We start from the raw sequence: 15,203 nt of genomic DNA, 5'->3' as shown, positions 1-15,203 counted from the left end.
TGGGTGTTTGGTTCACAAGAATTGGAAGATCACAGGATGTAAAGAAGCATGGGGTGAGATTAAGTCAAACCACAAGAAAATGTACGGTTATAATGCTATTATACTACTATCTCTTAGTCTTGTGCTTCATGAATAGGAATTTGAAAAGGAGGACACTAAAGGAACAAATCCTACAGTTTTCCTTTGCTCCATTCATTTGAACCAAATGCATGAATAGTAGCACCATAGGAAACTTTCCAATTCCTATGTTTTTCCTTCACTTTTCCTTTCAAGCACTGGCGATTCTAGTAGGCAGGCTTGAGCATGGAAAAGCCTACACTCAAAAAATGTTTTTGTGCTACTTCTACTACTTTGGACCCAGGCCACTGCCCTACTAGCTCAACTCCCAGGCCCATCTACAAATGCACAGCTCAAACACGTAGAGATAAATAATGATGGCGTTCAAGAGAGTCCATCACGGATAGCTAAGTTGCCTGGTACCTCACTGCTTGTCATATAGTAGGAGAAACTAATCGTATTTCGCGTTACTACGTGTGCTCAGTGGACAATATATATAATATGTAGAGTAAAAAAGAGATGCAACAAGTGTACAACCTCTTTGGCGAAGCCATGTCGATCTCAGCGTGATTGGGTTGGTCGGTGAGGATGCTCCGGCTGATTTGGCTGTTGGAGGAGGGGAAGAAGATCTTAGGCGCCTGGAGATGAAGCCGGGGTACTGCTCCGCTATGATGGAGGGTTTCGTCGTTGGAGCAGCTCCGATGAGTTGTACGACGGCGAGGCTGAAGCAGGACAAGAGAGACAATGTTAACCTGAGTGGAATTCTAATAGAATCTCCAGTAGATGATGTAAAATACATAACCACAAAGTGCTAGATGTAAAATACACCAGCCGCTCATCTCTGAACTTAACTGTCGAAACTGAATTCAACTATCGAAATTGAATTTAACTGTCGAAACTCAATTTTGCTGTCGAAACTGAATTTTGCTGTCGAAACTAAATTTTACTGTCGAAACGGAATGCACTAGCAGCAGAAAAGCAGTAGCAGCAGCAGCCGCCGCGCCCGGAGCAGCAACGCGTGCGAGAGCCGGGGCAACTGGTCGTGTAGGAGCATCTCGGGTAGCAGCTGCAGGGGCTCAAGGGAGAGCAGGATCTGCTGCTCGTGCAACAGCAGAGCGCGCAAGTGTAGAGCAGCAACAAGAGCAAGAGCAAGAGCGAGACCAGCAGCGCAAGCAAGAGCAAGGGCGAGAGCAGCAGCATGAGCATGAGCAAGAGCAAGAGCAGACCAGGCAGGGGACCGAGAGCAAGAGCAGAGCAGCAGCGCGAGCGAGAGCCAAAGCAGCAGCAGCTCCTACTGATGTGGACGTCGCCGCTGAGGGAGTGACGCCGAGGAGGAAGTGGCCGGCGACGCTGTCATGAATGGAGCCGCGCCATGTCGACTCGGGACCGAGCGCCGGCAACACCGTGAGATCGAATCAAGAAGAAAATGCGGCGGTTAGTGTAGAAACTTTTTGGTGGCGCCAATTAGGCCTCAACTTCATCCGAGGAAACGGTGATGATGCTGCTCTTCCAGTGGTGCAGGTGAAGACGGTGGTGTGGGAATGGAGGTGGCGCGAAAGACGAGGGGAACATCGGGGCAGCTCCTTGGAGGTGGAGGACGAGGTGGCTGAACTGGCGGGACGACGAGATCGACGGCGGATCCTCATTTGGTGCGGTGGATGAGGGACGTCGAGGTGTTGCTGTGGACGACGTCGTCGGGGAAGAGGCTCCGGTTGAGTGGCGGATGGAGGAGGGTGTGGGGATTCACGCGTTTTCGCGGCCTCGGTTTACAAATGGGTGGGTCGATGGGATGGGAGGGGGAACCATGGCTTAGGGACGCGCTTGTCCGAAATGTGGGGTAAGTTATGAAAGTACCCCCACCAATTTGAGCTAAGCGGTTCTTTCGGTTCAGGGGTATCACGGGCATTTGCGTGTCGGGATTTCGCAGGAAGTGGGAGTTTTCGCACGCGTTGTAATTTTGGGATAGCAAGGCGCGTGTTGAGATGGAGGGAGTTTTCGGAGCACAACGAGACAAACATGCTTAAATATTTCAGGGTAACAAGGCACGGATTGAAATATCCGGACAAGCCTAACGTGTACTGTACCAAATCAATTCGCACTTCCCTCGACAAAAAAACAAAAAGAAATCAGTTCGCACCACACAAGAGAGTCTAGTCCCGTGTACTGTACCAAATCAATTCGCACTACAAATGCCAGTCAAAACTTTGAATTCATGTTATGTTGAATTAAAATATTTCGCTACATGTATAATGCATGCAACCTGTTACTTAGATGAACATTTTAGTGCATTCCAAACATATATACTACCACTTCAATATGAACTAAATTTGATTTCGTTTCTCTATTTGAATAATATATACAATCATGATTGTTATCAAGTTAAACCATTTGAATTCGTTTGTCTATTTTAAAAAGATCTACAATCATCATTATGGTCAAGTTAAACCATCGTTTGTATATTATCTTCACAACACACCACATGATTACTGTCGAGTTAGATATGAACTATGTGTACTATATGAACTCGAACTCGATTTTTGAATCCACTTTATGTTGATGTCAAATCACAGTACATTTATATCTCTAGCTAGATCTACATAATCTAAACCATGTCTCATATGTATAATGTGTTTATCACATAATGTATGGTGCCCCGCCCCCTATGCCTACAAGTATTTAGAAGTGAGTTGCAAACGCCACACATTATCACAAATTCAAAAAATGTGAGATTGTTCGATATATAGTATGGTTTAGATTGTTCTATGTTTAGTTGTGAGCTGCAAACGCCACACATTATCACAAATTCAAATAAAATGTGAGATTGCTCGATGTAGAGTATGGTTTAGATTGTTCGATATTTAGCTGTGAGTTGCAAACGCCACGCATTATCACATTATGGTATAACATGTCCAAAACCACACCACGTGTATCACCGCAATATTCATGCATGCACATGTTTATAACACCATGATCTCCTATTCAAATATATGAATCCACTTTCATATCGAATTATGATCTTTGTTAGTCTCTTACACCCACACAATCCTCTAACCTTTGTAGCTAGCACTAACTTCCCCTCGTGCACGCACACGCCCTCCTCGCCCTCCACCTCCCTCAGCATTCTATCCATCGTGCACATTCGTTTTTAGGTTGTTCTCCTGCGGTCTCCACAACTCCTTTCCGACACACACCAATCGATAAACCTCTCCAGCGATGTCTGCCTACCACATACACATGCACCTTCCATCTTCTCCTTTCTCTGTCCATGCCTCGTGTCTCATACGGTCCCACACACGTGTAAACTCTCGCCCCTATTTTCATCGATCTCACAATCGCACACTCCTCCCCCTATCTAGCTAGTAGGCCTCTCGCACCACCTCCTAGATCCATTCTCTCCGTCTATCCGTCTAGCTGGGCCTTATTTGCCTCTAACAAATGGATGTACATTGAACGATCTCCTGCTATACATATAGCTAGCTAGGTCGTTATAACTCATTTTCCCCATGCGCCGATCGATCTACGTCATTAGTTATGTCTCTCCCTTCCTCCGACACACAACAATTGATCTACCGATCTAGTTAGGTCTGCTTACCAAATACATGGTCCCCCTTCATCACCCATGCATGCCTCCCGACACATCTATCACACACAGCACGCACAGAAACACATCCCCACTCTTATTGATAATATTGCAGTTCTACCCTCAGTTTGTCTAGTAGGCCTCTTCCACCATCTTCGAGAAGCAACTCCACCACCCATCCAGCACTCTACCTCTCCCTCCCTCCCTCTCTCTCTCTCTCTCTCTCTCTCTCTCTCTCTCTCCTCTCTCTCTGTCCCAACCTATTTCCCGTCCTTCACTTATGTATGGATGTCGACCGACCCTCAAGACATAGCCGGGTCTCTCCTTCTCAACACATATACGAGTCGATCTACCTCTCTAGTTAGGTCTTTGCCTCCCACCACACACACACCAATACATCGAGCGCTCTAGTCATGTCTCCCTGCCACACACAAACTTGCCCTGTGCCCTCTGACGTTCTGGTAGGTCAATCGCCCTATATCTTTGACTTCTACTCACACAATTTCGATGGCTCTCTTCATCGACCTTGCACCCACCCACTTGATCCTCTCTTCGACTCTATCAATATCTATGACCCCTCCCTCTCTTCTCGTGGATCGCCCCCTCTATATATGATATAGATAGGTCTCTATTTCACACACATTGCATGTGTCAAAATTTTGTTTGAGATATCATCGACACATATTCCCACAAATACTTTCACGAAATCACCCCCCAACAAAAAACACTCACGAACGCACACGCCATATGTCTAGGTTTGTATCTCTCTCTCACACACCCATGTAGGTGGGGGACGTGCACGAACAGAAGAGGTGCATGCACGACGAACGTACTCCCATCTCTTTCCCAACCACACCCGCGCGGGTACACGGTGGAGCTCATTTCTGTACGAAAAGGCAGCCCACGTGGTAATTTGACACATGTACTGGTTTTCCACTTGATGGAGGATCGTGTACCACGAGTGAACAAACAAATTGACGCGTTATGTTAAAAAAGAGGCAAACCATGTGGGGCCTACCTTAGAGGCAACGCTCACTGGTGCGCGTCGGTCCTAAACAAACGGTTTAAAACCCCTTTCCGTGACGGCATTTGGAACCGTCGCCAAGTGAGTGGGCGATAGGGGGTCCTTCCCACACGACCCAGAAACCGTCGGTGATAGGGCCCCTACAGTACTCCTACTCGTTTCTGCTCGCATTGCCATCGCAGTCAGTATTCTATGGTGCTACGTTTACGATGCTCGGCCCATCACAAACGGTTCACCATTATAGAACGCGCGACCCATCACAAACGGTTCACCGTTAAGAAGATTAGCTAATCGTCGTACGAGTGTCAGACAGGATTACGAAACGTCGGACCGTCGTAACATCGTCGTACATGACAACTATCGCACACGCTATTCTGTGGTGCAACGTTTACGATGCATACTTCATCAAAAACAGTTCATGGTTGCGAATCGTGTACGATAAGGCAACTAACACAAACGTTTAGTTTGCCCGCACCGTTTGTGATATTGTCTGACATCGCACACGCTTTGCAAACGACAACTGTGTGCATGCTTGCACACGTTTCCTATCTGTGAACTGTCTCGGATTATGGTGCATATTGCAAACGTTTTTGTTTTACCAACCGTGTTTCCCGTAACAATCTGGAGAGCGTAATTTCACCATAATTTAATCGCTGCTTTTCCAAATTGTACCGGATTTGGATTTGAATTTGAATGTATGCTACAGATTTATTCATATCCATCAGGTTCAAACAACTGATGTCTACTACGCAACCTTCTTCTTGTAGACGTTGTTGGGCCTCCAAGTGCAGAGGTTTGTAGGACAGTAGCAAATTTCCCTCAAGTGGATGACCTAAGGTTTATCAATCCGTGGGAAGCGTAGGTTGAAGATGGTCTCTCTCAAACAACCCTGGAACCAAATAACAAAGAGTCTCTTGTGTCCCCAACACACCCAATACAATGGTAAATTGTATAGGTGCACTAGTTCGGCGAAAAGGATGGTGATACAAGTGCAATATGGATGGTAGATATGGGGTTTTGTAATCTGAAAATATAAAAACATCAAGGTAACTACTGATAAAAGTGAGCATAAACGGTATTGCAATGCGTTGAAACAAGGCTTAGGGTTCATACTTTCACTAGTGCAAGTTCTCTCAACATTAATAACATAACTGGATCATATAACTATCCCTCAACATGCAACAAAGAGTCACTCCAAAGTCACTAATAGCGGAGAACAAACGAAGAGATTATGGTAGGGTACGAAACCACCTCAAAGTTATCCTTTCTGATCGATCTATTCAAGAGTCCGTAGTAAAAAAACATGAAGCTATTCTTTCCGTTCGATCTATCATAGAGTTCGTACTAGAATAACACCTTAAGACACAAATCAACCAAAACCCTAATGTCACCTAGATACTCCAATGTCACCTCAAGTATCCGTGGGTATGATTATACGATATGCATCACACAATCTCAAATTCATCTATTCAACCAACACAAAGAACTTCAAAGAGTGCCCCAAAGTTTCTACCGGAGAGTCAAGACGAAAACGTGTGCCAACCCCTATGCATAAGTTCACAATGTTACGGAACCCGCAAGTTGATCACCAATACATACATCAAGTGGATCACGTGAATATCCCATTGTCACCACAGATAAGCACATGCAAGACATACATCAAGTGTTCCCAAATCCTTAAAGACTCAATCCGATAAGATAACTTCAAAGGGAAAACTCAATCCATTACAAGAGAGTAGAGGGGGAGAAACATCATAAGATCCAACTATAATAGCAAAGCTCGCGATACATCAAGATCGTACCACCGCAAGAACACGAGAGAGAGAGAGAGATCAAACACATAGCTACTGGTACATACCCTCAGCCCCAAGGGTGAACTACTCCCTCCTCGTGATGGAGAGCGCCGGGATGATGAAGATGGCCGCCGGAGAGGGATTACCCCTCCGGCAGGGTGCCGGAACAGGGTCCCGATTGGTTTTTGGTGGCTACAGAGGCTTGCGGCGGCGGAACTCCCGATCTATTCTGTTCCCCCGATGTTTTTAGGGTATATGGATATATATAGGCGAATGAAGTCGGTCAGGGGAGCCACGAGGGGCCCACGAGGGTGGGGGCCTGCCCAGGGGGCAGGCGCACCTCCCTGCCTCGTGGCCACCTCGAAGCTTCCCTGACGTCTACTCCAAGTCTCCTGGATTGCTTCCGTTCCAAAAATAACTCTCCCGAAGGTTTCATTCCGTTTGGACTCCGTTTGATATTCCTTTTCTTCGAAACACTGAAATAGGCAAGAAAACAGCAATTTGGGCTGGGCCTCCAGTTAATAGGTTAGTCCCAAAAATAATATAAAAGTGCATAATAAAGCCCATAAACATCCAAAACAGATAATATAATAGCATGAATACTTCATAAATTATAGATACGTTGGAGACGTATCAGCATCCCCAAGCTTAATTCCTGCTCGTCCTCGAGTAGGTAAATGATAAAAGAAATAATTTATGAAGTGTGAATGCTAGCCGGTGCACAAGTTTGATCAATGATAATTTCAATCACCTTTTCTAGCATCATTATATATCATAGCAGTAGCTCATCTCATAAAGCTTCTCATGATCAAGTAGCAAGCTATTCACATGTTAAAGTATAGATCATAAACTTTCTTGAAAACTAACAAACTGTGTTATTAGTCATCAAACAATTACAATTCATCCTATTTTCAGGAAGAGTCTATGTCAGAGCTTTGATTTAGCAAACTCCACATACTCAACTATCATTTAATCTTTCACAATTGCTAACACTCACGCGATATTTATGGGTTCAAAGTTTTAATCAGACACAGAGAAAGATAGGGGCTTATAGATTCGCCTCCCAACCTTTTACCTCAAGGGTAATGTCAACAATAATAGCTCATGATGCCTTACATCCAATTGGATATATATATATATATATATATATATATATATATATATATATATATATATATATATATATATATATCAGAATCTTTCCAACACAATGTGCTTGCCAAAGAATAAAATGTAAAAAGGAAAGGTGAAGATCACCATGACTCTTGCATAAGGTAAAAGACAAGAATAAAAGATAGGCCCTTCGCAGAGGGAAGCAGAGGTTGCCATGCGCTTTTTATAGTTGGATGCACAAAATCTTAATGAGAGGGAGCGTCACTTTATATTGCCACTTGTGATAGGAACCTTTATTATGCAGTCTGTTGCTTTTATTGCTTCCACATCACAAGATCGTATAAAGCTTATTTTCTCCACACTAAAAGATCATACATATTTAGAGAGCAATTTTTATTGCATGCACCGATGACAACTTACTTGAAGGATCTTAGTCAATCCATAGGTAGGTATGGTGGACTCTCATGGCAATACTGGTTTAAGGGATGTTTGGAAGCACAAGTAGTATCTCTACTTGGTGCAAAGAATTTGGCTAGCATGAGGGGTAAAGGCAAGCTCAACGTGTTGGGCGATCCATGACAATATACTTTATTTCGGATATAAGAAAACATAACCCATTATGTTGTCTTCCTTGTCCAACATCAACCTTTTAGCATGTCATATTTTAATGAGTGCTCACAATTACAAAAGATGTCCAAGATAGTATATTTATGTGTGAAATCTCTCTTCCTTCAATATTCTTTCATGAATTGTTCAAGTGATCAATACAATGTTTGCTAACCTTCAATAAATTTACCATCTCTACTTCTTATATGTAAAGTCATTACTCCCCATGGGATAAGCATATGAAACATATATACTTTCAGATTTATGATATTCAATTCATTCAACCATTTACTCATAGGATATAAGTGAAGCACACGAGTAAATGACAAACTACTCCAAAAAGATATAAGTGAAGATTAATGAGTAGTTAAATAATTATGTAGCTATGGGAAGACTCTCTCTCATTTAAGAATTTCAGATCTTGATACTTTATTCAAACAGCAAGCAAAACAAAATAAAACTACATTTCAAGGATAGCACTCATCATGTGAAGAAGCAAAAACTTAGGCTCAACCGATACTAACCGATAATTGTTGAAGAAGAAAGGCGGGATGCCTACCGGGGTATCCCCAAGCTTAGATGCTTGAGACTTCTTGAAATATTATCTTGGGGTGCCTTGGGCATCCCCAAGCTTGAACTTTTGCGTCTCCTTAATTCCTTTTATATCACGATTTCCTAAATCTCGGAAGCTTCGTCCACACCAAACTCAACAAGAACTCGTGAGATAACTTAGTATAAACCAATGCAAAAAACTTATCATTCTCTACTGTAGCAAATCACAAAAAATATTATTCAACATTGCATACTAAATGTCTCTGCATATTTAATACTCCTATCCTCAAATAGAATCATTAAATAAGCAAACATATGCAAACAATGCAAACATAACAGCAATCTGCCAAAACAATACAGTCTATAAAGAATGCAAGATTCATCATACTTCCCTAACTCAAAACATTATGAAATTCTACCACACTGTAGAAAATTTATCAGAGCTTATTATGCAAAAAGTTTCAACATTTTATCACATTCTGACTTTTCTAGGGAATTTTTGCAATAGCAGTAAACTCTGTTATGAAACAGCAACATGTATACTTACAAAATAAGCATGGTAAAGGCTATCCTTGACATTTTTATTGAAAATAGAAATGCAAAACATTATTCTAAATGACAGCAAGCAAATACTAACAAAATAAAATGACGCTCCAAGCAAAACACATATCATGTGGTGAATAAAAATGTAGCTCCAAGTAAAGTTACCGATGAACGAGGACGAAAGAGGGGAAAATCTCATTCCATAGTCCATCGAACCTTTACCCAAAACTTGAAAACTTCACAACACAAAACTCAACGGAAAATCTCATGAGCTCCGTTAGCGAAATAAAACAAACCACCACTTAAAGGTACTGTAATGAACTCATTCTTTATTTATATTGGTGTTAAACCTACTGTATTCCAACTTCTCTATGGTTCATAACCTCCAATACTAGCCATACATTCATCAAAATAAGCAAACAACACACAAAAACAGAATCTGTCAAAAACAGAACAGTCTGTAGTAATCTGTATCAAACGCAAACTTTCTGTAACTCAAAAATTCTACCAAAATAGGACGACCTAGATAATTTGTTTATTTATCTACTGCAATTGGAATCAGTATTTTATCACGTTCTGGTGATTTTTAACAATAGTTTTCGTGAGCAGAAAGTTTCTGATTTTTTTCAGCAAGATCAAATAACTATCATCCAAGAAGATCCTATAGGTTTTACTTGGCACGGACACTAATTAAAACATAAAACTGAAGGAAATATGCCCTAGGGGCAATAATAAAGTTATTATTTATTTCCTTATATCATGATAAATGTTTATTATTCATGCTAGAATTGTATTAATCGGAAACATGATACATGTGTGAATACATAGACAAACAGAGTGTCACTAGTATGCCTCTACTAGACTAGCTCGTTGATCAAAGATGGTTATGTTTCCTAGCCATAGACATGAGTTGTCATTTTATTAACGGGATCACATCATTAGGAGAATGATGTGATTGACTTGACCCATTCCGTTAGCTTAGCACTCGATCGTTTAGTATGTTGCTACTGCTTTCTTCATGACTTATACATGTTCCTATGACTATGAGATTATGCAACTCCTGTTTACCGGAGGAACACTTTGTGTGCTACAAAACGTCACAACGTACCTGGGTGATTATAAAGGTGCTCTACAGGTGTCTCCGAAGGTACTTGTTGGGTTGGCGTATTTCGAGATTAGGATTTGTCACTCCGATTGTCGGAGAGGTATCTCTGGGCCCTCTCGGTAATGCACATCACTATAAGCCTTGCAAGCATTGCAACTAATGAGTTAGTTGCGGGATGATGTATTACAGAACGAGTAAAGAGACTTGCCGGTAACGAGATTGAACTAGGTATTGAGATACCGACGATCGAATCTCGAGCAAGTAACATACCGATGACAAAGGGAACAACGTATGTTGTTATGCGGTCTGACCGATAAAGATCTTTGTAGAATATGTAGGAGCCAATATGGGCATCCAGGTCCCGCTATTGGTTATTGACCAGAGAGGTGTCCCGGTCATGTCTACATAGTTCTCGAACCCATAGGGTCCGCACGCTTAACGTTCGTTGACGATATAGTACTATGAGTTATGTATGTTGGTGACCGAATGTTGTTCGGAGTTTTGGATGAGATCACGGATATGACGAGGAACTCCGGAATGGTCCGGAAGTAAAGATTGATATGTGGATAGTAGTGTTTGATCTCCGGAAAGGTTCCGAAATCCATCGGAAGGGGTTCCGGATGTTTCCTGAAATGTTTGGGCACAAGAACACTTTATCTGGGCCAAAGGGGAAAGCCCACGAGGTTTTTGGAAAGCGCAAAGGAAGTTTTGCGGAGTCCGGGGGCCAGACGCCAGGGTCCCTGGCGTCTGGCCCTGGAGTCCGAGAAGGACTCTTGCCTTTTGGGTGAAACCGACTTTGTGGAGGCTTTTACTCCAAGTTTCGACCCCAAGGCTCAATATATAAATAGAGGGGGTAGAGCTAGCACCCAAGATAGATCAAGAAACACCAAGCCGTGTGCCGGCAACCCCGTCTGCTCTAGTTTATCCTCCGTCATAGTTTTCGTAGTGCTTAGGAGAAGCCATGCGAAGATTGTTCTTCACCAACACCGTCACCACGCCGTCGTGCTGCCGGAACTCATCTACTACTTCGCCCCTCTTGCTGGATCGAGAAGGCGAGGACGTCACCGAGCCGAACGTGTGCAGAACTCGGAGGTGCCGTGCTTTCGGTACTTGGATCGGTCGGATCGTGAAGACGTACGACTACATCAACCGCGTTGATGCAACGCTTCCGCTTACGGTCTACGAGGGTACGTAGACAACACTCTCCCATCTCGTTGCTATGCATCACCGTGATCTTGCGTGTGCGTAGGAATTTTTTTGAAATTACTACGTTCCCCAACAGTGGCATCCGAGCCTGGTTTTATGCGTTGATGTTATATGCATGAGTAGAACACAAGTGAGTTGTGGGCGATACAAGTCATACTGCTTACCAGCATGTCATACTTTGGTTCGGCGGTATTGTTGGATGAAGCGGCCGGGACCGACATTACGCGTACGCTTACGCGAGACTGGTTCTACCGACGTGCTTTGCACACAGGTGGCTGGCGGGTGTCAGTTTCTCCAACTTTAGTTGAACCGAGTGTGGCTATGCCCGGTCCTTGCGAAGGTTAAAACAACACCAACTTGACAAACTATCGTTGTGGTTTTGATGCGTAGGTAAGAACGGTTCTTGCTCAGCCCCTAGCAGCCATGTAAAATTTGCAACAACAAAGTAGAGGACGTCTAACTTGTTTTTGCAGGGCATGTTGTGATGTGATATGGTCAAGACATGATGCTAAATTTTATTGTATGAGATGATCATGTTTTGTAACCGAGTTATCGGCAACTGTCAGGAGCCATATGGTTGTCGCTTTATTATATGCAATGCAATCACCCTGTAATGCTTTACTTTATCACTAAGTGGTAGCGATAGTCGTAGAAGCATAAGATTGGCGAGACGACAACGATGCTACGATGGAGATCAAGGTGTCGCGCCGGTGCCGATGGTGATCATGACGATGCTTCGGAGATGGAGATCACAAGCACAAGATGATGATGGCCATATCATATCACTTATATTGATTGCATGTGATGTTTATCTTTTATGCATCTTATCTTGCTTTGATTGACGGTAGCATTATAAGATGATCCCTCACTAAATTATCAAAGTATAAGTGTTCTCCCTGAGTATGCACCGTTGCGAAAGTTCTTCGTGCTGAGACACCACGTGATGATCGGGTGTGATAGGCTCTACGTTCAAATACAACGGGTGCAAAACAGTTGCACACGCGGAATACTCAGGTTAAACTTGACGAGCCTAGCATGTAACAGATATGGCATCGGAACACGGAGACCGAAAGGTCGAGCGTGAATCATATAGTAGATATGATCAACATAGTGATGTTCACCGTTGAAACTACTCCATCTCACGTGATGATCGGACATGGTTTAGTTCATATGGATCACGTGATCACTTAGAGGATTAGAGGGATGTCTATCTAAGTGGGAGTTCTTAAGTAATATGATTAATTGAACTTTAATTTATCATGAACTTAGTCTTGATAGTATTAGCATATCTATGTTGTAGATCAATAGCTCGCGTTGTTGCTTCCCTATGTTTTATATATGTTCCTAGAGAAAACTAAGTTGAAAGATGTTAGTAGCAATGATGCGGATTGGATCCGTGATCTGAGGTTTATCCTCATTGCTGCACAGAAGAATTCTGTCCTTGATGCACGGCTAGGTGACAGACCTATTGCAGGAGCAGATGCAGACGTTATGAACGTTTGGCTAGCTCAATATGATGACTACTTGATAGTTTAGTGCACCATGCTTAACGGCTTAGAATCGGGACTTCAAAGACGTTTTGAACGTCATTGACCATATGAGATGTTCCAGGAATTGAAGTTAATATTTCAAGCAAATACCCGAGTTGAGAGATATGAAGTCTCCAACAAGTTCTATAGCTAAAAGATGGAGGAGAATAGCTCAAGCAGTGAGCATGTGCTCAGATTGTCTGGGTACTACAATCGCTTGAATCAAGTGGGAGTTAATCTTCCAGATAAAATAGTGATTGACAGAATTCTCTAGTCACAATCACCAAGTTAGTAGAATTTCATGATGAACTATAGTATGCAAGGGATGACGAAAGTAATTCCCGAGCTCTTCGCGATGCTGAAATCGACGAAGGTAGAAATCAAGAAAAACATCAAGTGTTGATGGTTAACAAGACCACTAGTTTCAAGAAAAGGGCAAAGGGAAGAAGGGGAACTTCAAGAAGAACGGCAAGCAAGTTGCTGCTCAAGTGAGGAAGCCCAAGTCTGTACCTAAGCCTGAGACTAAGTGCTTCTACTGCAAAGGGACTGGTCACTGGAAGCGGAACTACCCCAAGTAATTGGTGGATAAGAAGGATGGCAAAGTGAACAAAGGTATATTTGATATACAGATTATTGATGTGTATTTTACTAGTGTTTGTAGCAACCCCTCGGTATTTGATACTGGTTCAGTTGCTAAAGAGTAGTAACTCGAAACGGGAGTTGCATAATGAACAGAAACTAGTTAAGGATGAAGTGACGATGTGTATTGGAAGTGGTTCCAAGATTGATATGATCATCATCGCACACTCCCTATACTTTTGGGATTAGTGTTGAACCTAAATAAGTGTTATTTGGTGTTTGCGTTGAGCATGAATATGATTTGATCATGTTTATTGCAATACGGTTATTCATTTAAGTTAGAGAATAATTGTTGTTCTGTTTACATGAATAAAACCTTATATGGTTACACACCCAATGAAAATGGTTCGTTGGATCTCGATCGTAGTGATACACATATTCATAATATTGAAGCCAAAAGATGCAAAGTTAATAATGATAGTGCAACTTATTTGTGGCACTGCCGTTTAGGTCATATTGGTGTAAAGCGCATGAAGAAACTCCATGCTGATGGGATTTTGGAATCACTTGATTATGAATCACTTGATGCTTGCGAACCATGCCTTATGGGCAAGATGACTAAAACTCCGTTCTCCGGAACAATGGAGCAAGCAACTGACTTATTGGAAATAATACATACTGATGTATGCAATCCGATGAGTGTTGAGGCTCGCGGCGGGTATCATTATTTTCTGACCTTCACAGATGATTTGAGCAGATATGGGTATATCTACTTAATGAAACAGAAGTCTGAAACATTTGAAAAATTCATATAATTTCAGAGTGAAGTGGAAAATCATCGTAACAAGAAAATAAAGTTTCTACGATCTGATCGTGGAGAAGAGTATTTGAGTTACGAGTTTGGTCTTCAGTTAAAACAATATGAAATAGTTTCACTGCTCACGCCACCTGGAACACCACAGTGTAATGGTGTGTCCGAACATCGTAACCGTGCTTTATTAGATATGGTGGAATCTATGATGTCTCTTACCGATTTACCACTATCATTTTGGGGTTATGCATTAAAGACATCTGCATCCACGTTAAAAAGGGCACCGTCTAAGTCCGTTGAGACGACACAATATGAACTGTGGTTTGGCAAGAAACCAAAGTTGTCGTTTCTTAAAGTTTGGGGTTGCGATGCTTATGTGAAAAAGCTTCAACCTGATAAGCTCGAATCCAAATCGGAGAAATGTGTCTTCATAGGATACCCAAAGGGGACTGTTGGGTACACCTTCTATCACAGATCCGAAGGCAAGACTTTTGTTGCTAAATTCGGAATTTTTCTGGAGAAGGAGTTTCTCTCGAAAGAAGTGAGTGGGAGGAAAGTAGAACTTGATGAGGTAACTGTACCTGCTCCCTTATTGGAAAGTAGTTCATCACAGAAATCTGTTCCTGTGACTCCTACACCAATTAGTGAGGAAGCTAATGATGATGATCATGTAACTTCAGATCAAGTTACTACCGAACCTCGTAG

This window comes from Aegilops tauschii, chromosome 6, assembly GCF_002575655.3.
Source record: "Aegilops tauschii subsp. strangulata cultivar AL8/78 chromosome 6, Aet v6.0, whole genome shotgun sequence".
NCBI lineage: Eukaryota > Viridiplantae > Streptophyta > Magnoliopsida > Poales > Poaceae > Aegilops > Aegilops tauschii.
This window is presented reverse-complemented; position numbering follows the sequence as displayed.